The sequence below is a fragment of the Diadema antillarum genome, unplaced genomic scaffold (assembly GCF_040938485.1).
Source record: "Diadema antillarum isolate AM-2024a unplaced genomic scaffold, OU_Dant_1.0 seq00000124_RagTag, whole genome shotgun sequence".
Classification (NCBI taxonomy): domain Eukaryota; kingdom Metazoa; phylum Echinodermata; class Echinoidea; order Diadematoida; family Diadematidae; genus Diadema; species Diadema antillarum.
This window is the reverse complement of record NW_027271204.1, coordinates 1,508,654-1,515,731: the sequence shown is the minus strand read 5'-3', so window position 1 is coordinate 1,515,731 and position 7,078 is coordinate 1,508,654.

Below are 7,078 nucleotides of genomic sequence, written 5' to 3'. Positions count from 1 at the left end.
TGTGTGCGTGTTATATGTGTATGATTTGTCGTCAAAAAAAAAAAGGGCAGTTGTTTTAAGTTGGTGCTGCATTTGCAATTTTTAATACTATAATCATTTTGTTGTCTATCAAACCACTGATATAATTACATAATTATGTCGTTGTCATTTGTTCGAAATTCAAGAAACGTCCGTGTGTACGGAGACTTTAGTTACCGATTTTTTTTTTTAATAAACTTTGTGCCAGGACCAAGAAAAACTACTGTGTTCAGTACAATAAAAGTGCAAAATATATAGATACAAAAATAATAACTATTTTGTCTTTGTCTGAAACTCTCAGTATTTCAATAGAGACAGGAACAATACATGTCCAAATAGTGAAAGAGAAAGAGAGAGAGAGAGAGAGAGAGAGAGAGAGAGAGAGAGAGATGAAGAGAGAAAGACAGACAGAAAGAGGGAGAGAGTGCAAAACGACGCAACACCAATAGAGGAGTTTTTTAGATGTTGGAATGATACAAAGTTTTATCTTTTCATATTTCTAAAAGATATAAACGTTAGATGTTTGTGTGAATTCAGCTTGCATAATCGTGTCCTTCGAAAAGGATGTCATGAGTGACATAAAGGCGCAAATGAAGACTGACGTATGAGAACTGTAGAGAGAATGAATTTCTTTTTCTAAACTGCTGATGTTTGCATAATCATGTTTACACAAGTACTTAGGAACATGAAATACATTATGAGTGATTATGCCGTGATATTTACTATTGGATGGTTGTCGAAGTTTTGTTTGACACAGTGACTAATCACAAACTGGTATTGATTTTCTTGTGTACTTTTGATGACATTCATACGAAGTACCTCTTTCTTGGTTGTAGTCAAACAGTACTGGACAAACTCAAAACGTTTTACGTGCAAATGCATATTAAGTACTGTAGTACAAATGTATAGTTAAACACGGATATGACGAATATGACGACATTGTCGAAATGAGATCATTAAGTAACCATCGACTCGGAGCCGCGAAAAAGGAATAGAAACGCGGATATTTGTCGTTTATTTCTAGTTGAATGAGAACCTTGCCACAGTTGATATACGTAATTTGCATCATTCATAGATCGAATCACATCCTGTAAAGCTGAAGCAAAGCTTTTTTTCACACACACACACATGTATATATATATATATATATATATATATATATATATATATATATATATATATATATATATATAGACACACACACACACACACACACACACACAAATACACACCCACATACACAGATCCTTGAGGGAAGTACTCGTCTCGGAATACAGTGAATCTGGATAATGTAGAGAAAACAATGGAGCTGGATTGAATGTGGGTCAATTACAGTATTCAATTTGGAAAATTCTGGTCTGCTTGGTAAAATATGGGATATGATACTCACTTTTTTTCTTTTCTTATTGGTGGACTTAAAAAAGTAAGAGGTGATGTGTTTGTGCTAACAGCAAGACAAGAGTCAGGAGCTTTTCCGCAAATAATACAAAGAAACAGACGTCACATCTTATTCCTCATGAGGGACTTTGCTCACAGAACAATGAACATCAAAACAAAACAAAAACAAAAACAAACACGCAAATACACACACGCAGTCTTTCGTTTCTTAAGGGACCAAAATGCAGCTGTCCATTTCAAACTTGTTGCACGTTCCATTTGAAACTGATCAATAAGCCGAGTTGATAGCACAGAGAAATATATGGCTGTTTGGTGAAATAGGTCGAGATTATTGTTTTTTTAATTTACATCCGCACACCCTCAAAAGTTCATAGCACAGACGTACAGGGAAAACATTATAATATAACATCAAACACTTCCAGTTAAACCTTAAAATCTCAACCAACATAATACCTCTTGACATTTATTTAAATTCTACTGAATCTTTTTAACATTTCGGTTGCAATGCTCTGGGTTGTATAGGTATGAATCGACATGCTTTACAAAATACGATTGTGGCATTTATTCTAATGAGCTGTGAAGTTGCCCAATCACTGAACGAACAAAGAAGGCCCCTATGATGCGTCACTCGGCCAATCACTAGCAAAATTTTATATAACATGACAACAGGTAAGTTAGGATTTTTTTCCTTTCTTTGGTGTTTCAAGTGTTGGTCTTGTAGGCATTCTAATTCTGTGAATAAAATTTAGAATAAAAAGGCTAGTGTCTGAAAAGCGTGATGATTCAATTTGCATAAACTACTGGTTTCTGCTGCCCGTGGTGCTGAAGCAAGGCCTGGAAATAGCAATAGCCGTAGTCCTTCAGAGCGAGCAAAACTGATACGAGTGGCGTTGCTGATGATATGGTCTCGAGGTACAGTTCAATATTCCTTCCTCATAGCATAACTCATAGTATTCGAAGGGATTCTAGTGTCCTTCTGGTTTCTATTAGTCTCTTCATTTCCTCTCTCCTCCTCCTCATCTTCCTCCTCCTTCTCCTTCTCAAAAATTCGTCTTCTAAAAATTAAGCTACGAATTACTGATGCAAATATTGTCCCGATTAAACAATCACACTAACATGCCATGGAGTAATTCCATTGAAATCTCTTATAAAAAGCTTTAAAATTGAGCGGTGCAAAACTATGAGCTAGCTAATGTGTGAGTTTATACAAACATACGTGTATGAAGGGAATTTTTACTTTTGACACGATATGTAATCAACGCATCTAGCATTGCGCAGAGGTTGTAGATTCAGCTTGTCGATATTTCACTGGTTCCTATAGGGACGTCATCGGGACACGTGAAGGACGGATCGGACCAGCTCCCGTCGTTGCATTCCAGAGAGGACTGGTCTAGAGAGTTATCACAGGTGAAATTTTGACTCCCTCCGTTCTCGTAGACACCTTCCGGCTGAGACGCAGGAGGTGAATAACATGGGGCTTTGGTGAGAGATATTTCAGAGAGAGAGAAAGAGAGAGAGAGAGAGAGAGAGAGAGAGAGAGAGTTGCATTGACATCCCGATGAATTTCGCTTTGCACTTTCGGACCTTTAAAGTCTTCGACAGAAAAAAAAAACCAAGATGTGTGTGTGTGTGTGTGTGTGTGTGTGTGTGTATGAGTGTGTGTACAGGGACCTAATGCTGCCCTACAAATTTTCTCTCAAAGCTAACGTCTTTGTTTCTGTTCGAGTTCAGTGTACCCAAACTTTTACTTCCATGAAGGTATATAAGGGATGAAACTATTATAGGGGACAACAACCCTGAGGACCTTGGTTGAATTAAGACGGTCTGAAATTGACTATTTTGCTAGTTGATTTACACCGTACGCGCTGATTTCTAACTTTTTATTCGTACCTGAAATCATAAAAGAAAATATGGTGATTTTTTTTTTTTTTACAGCAGAGTCTTATGGAGAAAGACATCATCAAACATGCTTCCAACTAGCCTGTAGGTCCACAAGCAATGACATTTAAAGGGTGTGTACAGTTCTGGTAGAGGTGAAGATTTAGCTTTTAACGTTTTGTGAGATATTCAGAAACTACTCTATGAGATGTCAAAGAGCATGCAGTTCTAAGGGGTATCAAACGTTTATTCGATGAAAATCGGTTTTGAAATGGCTGAGATATCCAAAAACAAAGTGAAACAAAGAGATACTAATAAAGTTGGGGCATGTCGCCTTTTATTAGCAGCACTTTTTTTGGATATCTCTGCCATTTGAAAACCAATTTTCATCAAATAAACTTTGAATCCTTTTTAAAATTACATGCTCTTCCATATTTCATAAGAGGCTTTTCATTATCTCACTTAGGAATGTTCAAAACATGAATCCCTACCTCAACCAGTACTGTACAGTCCCTTTAATAATCATTTGAAAATTATGTCGCAGCATATTATACCATTTTGAGTAAAAACGAACTATATAGGTCACGTAGTGTGCTTCCCACGCCATTCTCTAGTTTAGCGCTTCTTTCCATTTTTTAAGGAAATGGTATTGCAACAAAATATTGAGTCACAAATATAGACCAATGCATGTATGTACGAAGGTACTCATAACATGATAACATACCGTTTCAAGCCAAATAAAACAACGCCGCAGATGCGGTGTAACCAAAATATCAGTAGTGAAATTGGAAATGGGTAAAAATAATTTGTAGTCATCATTGTGCTTTAAAAAATATATGTTTTCAGCATAAAAGTCATAGTTATCCGCGTAATCTTCAGTCTTTGTTGCCAGATGGTGTTTTAGGGGAAGAGTGACAGGTTGACACTTCAGCATTTAAAGAAAACTAAGCGATGCACTTACCACGACAAGAAGACTCGCTTGGAAGAGGAAACCATTCTCCATTGTTACATGTCGTAGTTTCAGGACCGTGTAAGGTGTTGTAATTCTCCGCGCAGGTGTAAGTAGCAGTGTCCCCATGTCCGTAAGTTTCTCCTGATTTTTCTAGGGAATCCTGATTAGCCGCTGGATCCTCGCAGTCCACTGAAAGACAATCAAAAACATGTATTGAATTGTCATTTTGTTTAGATTTATTGATACAAAGCAAGATCACAATATCGACAACGATGAAATGGTTTCGGATAGAATTGACCATAAAGGAAATGCGACGTTTCCGAGGTAGATGGCAATCATGAATAATTTCTCTCACACAACAGTCCTTCGCAAACGGTTGCATTTATTTTGTTTTCAGTTCGTCTTATTTCTGTTCAGATTCTTGTTCAGATTGTTGAGAGTTGTTACGTCAATGCACTATATGCAATACAGATAATTCATGAATAGACCAAATTTGTAAACGTTTTCGGACTAATCTCAAGGTGTTTACGTACGGGCGGGGGGTGGAACGGACGGAATTTACTGAAGCTTAGTTGGTGATTGGCAGGTTTCCTTAAATACAGTAATGCCAATTGTAATGATAGATAATGAATTATGCAAGCAGTGTGGCAACGCGTACAGATAAGAGAGGGTCCGAAACACTGGTTGGACACACGGATTTATTTCGTGTTATCTCAAGGTTTGCTGGTTTTTGTTCCTTTTTAATTGTTTGTATAAATCGGCCATATCTTTAAACTTTGTATCTTTGTGATGGTTTTCTTTGAGTATTCCCCTTATGTAGTTGAGTTCATATTCAAATAGATATCGTTCATGTCGAGGTAACTGCTCCCCTAAAAACGTCACCACATCTCTGAATCGCCTCGGCTGAGAGCGGCCTCTCTCTCGCGCGCGAGTTAACTAGTTGTCCATAGATGATGCCATTGGATGTTCGGCTATCCTCAATACGGTGGACATGGCCTCACCAGTCTTCCAGTGAAGTCTGCGTGTCTATGCCCGGAAGGCCAACACGAAATATAACTTCGGTTTTCGGCACTTTATCCTTCATGGAAAGCCCAAGATGCCCAAGATGCCCAAGATACACCTCAAATGGAATGCTTCAACTCTCTTGTCTTCATGTTTGACAAACTATATAGGTCGTTCACGTTTCCCTCGCATAGAGCACAAAAAAGAAACGGAGCAAGCCTAGACATCTCATATCAAATTATTTGCTATTGCATTACCATGATTATTGCGTAGCACAATCTTTAACGTCACAAAGAAAGAGGAAAATCAGCTATTTCCACACTTTCCACACAGTCACGTATTTCGAAACTTACAGCTGCAGACGACATCGGTCAGCGAAAAGGAGAATTCGTCCGCTATGCACATAGTGAAAGTTGCACCCGCTGTCATTGTAGAGCCATCCATACATGCCAGAGTGATGAATGATCCTTCCCGGTAGGTCGTCAAGTCTGGGGTCAACTGGATGTTTGCATCTAAGCTGGTGGGTAAGGCGCATCCTGATCGAACAGCAAAGTAAGGCAGGAAATGAAAAGTCCAAATTTGCTCACTTTACGTCACACTGAGATATTGCAGTATTTAGCACGAGATATTTCTTGGGAGTCGCCTGTTTGCATTTGTTTTGACTGAATGCCACAATCAAACTCCAAAGCGAAAGTTCAGTGAGGATTGTAAGGAATTCCTGTCACATTTCCCTATAATGGTATGTAAAGACGAATGAAAACAGAGTGCGCGGGAATCATAGCCAGGGAATATGACAACGTCTAACATGTCACATTATGACTATCTTATGAGAGTATGGCAAGCCATATTACTTTTAAAAAAGATTTTCTGATATCACGAATTCCCTTTCGTGATATCAAAAATTCGAATTTCTGATATCACAAATTCAATTTTTGATATCACAAATACCCATTGGTTTATCACGTAAAACCAATTTTTGATATCACGAAATCGAATTAGTGATATCACAAATTCAATTCGTGATATCTCGAATTCACATTCTTGATATCAAGAAATACATTTTGTGATATCACTAATTCCAATTTGCGATATCATTAATTTACATGGAATTTCAGCACATATCTTTCGCAAAGAAATAATCTGATTTCGAGCATTAGTTTTGCGCTGAAATTCAACCGTAAATTCTAGCGTTAGTTGAGGGCAGAAATACACAGGGAATTCGAGCTTTAGTTCAGTGCAGAAAACCAACTTGAATTTGAGCGTTAGTTGAGCGCAGAAATACAAAGTGAATTCGAGCATTAGTTTTGCGCTGAAATTCAACTGTGAATTCGAGCGTTAGTTGAGCGCAGAAATACACAGGGAATTCGAGCATTAGTTTTGCGCTGAAATTCAGCTGTGAATTCGAGCGTTAGTTGAGCGCAGAAACACACAGCGAATTCGAGCATTAGTTTTGCGCTGAAATTCAACTGTGAATTCGAGCGTTAGTTGAGCGCAGAAATACACAGCGAATTCGAGCATTAGTTTTGCGCTGAAATTCAACTGTGAATTCGAGCGTTAGTTGAGCGCAGAAATACACAAGGAATTCGAGCGTTAGTTTAGCGCAGATATTCCTATGGAATTTCAGGTGTTATCTTTACATAGTATATAACGGTAGTTACAAAAAACCCTAAATGAAGAGTTTTGGCAACTCGTCTTCATTTAAAGTGATTAGGAATTGGTTTTAAAAGAATCGATGAAAATAAATCGTTTAGCAACATATCTAAAATGCCATTATTGATATGTTGTCAATTACTTCAAAGTCATTATTATATTCTTATTTTTCTCCATTTC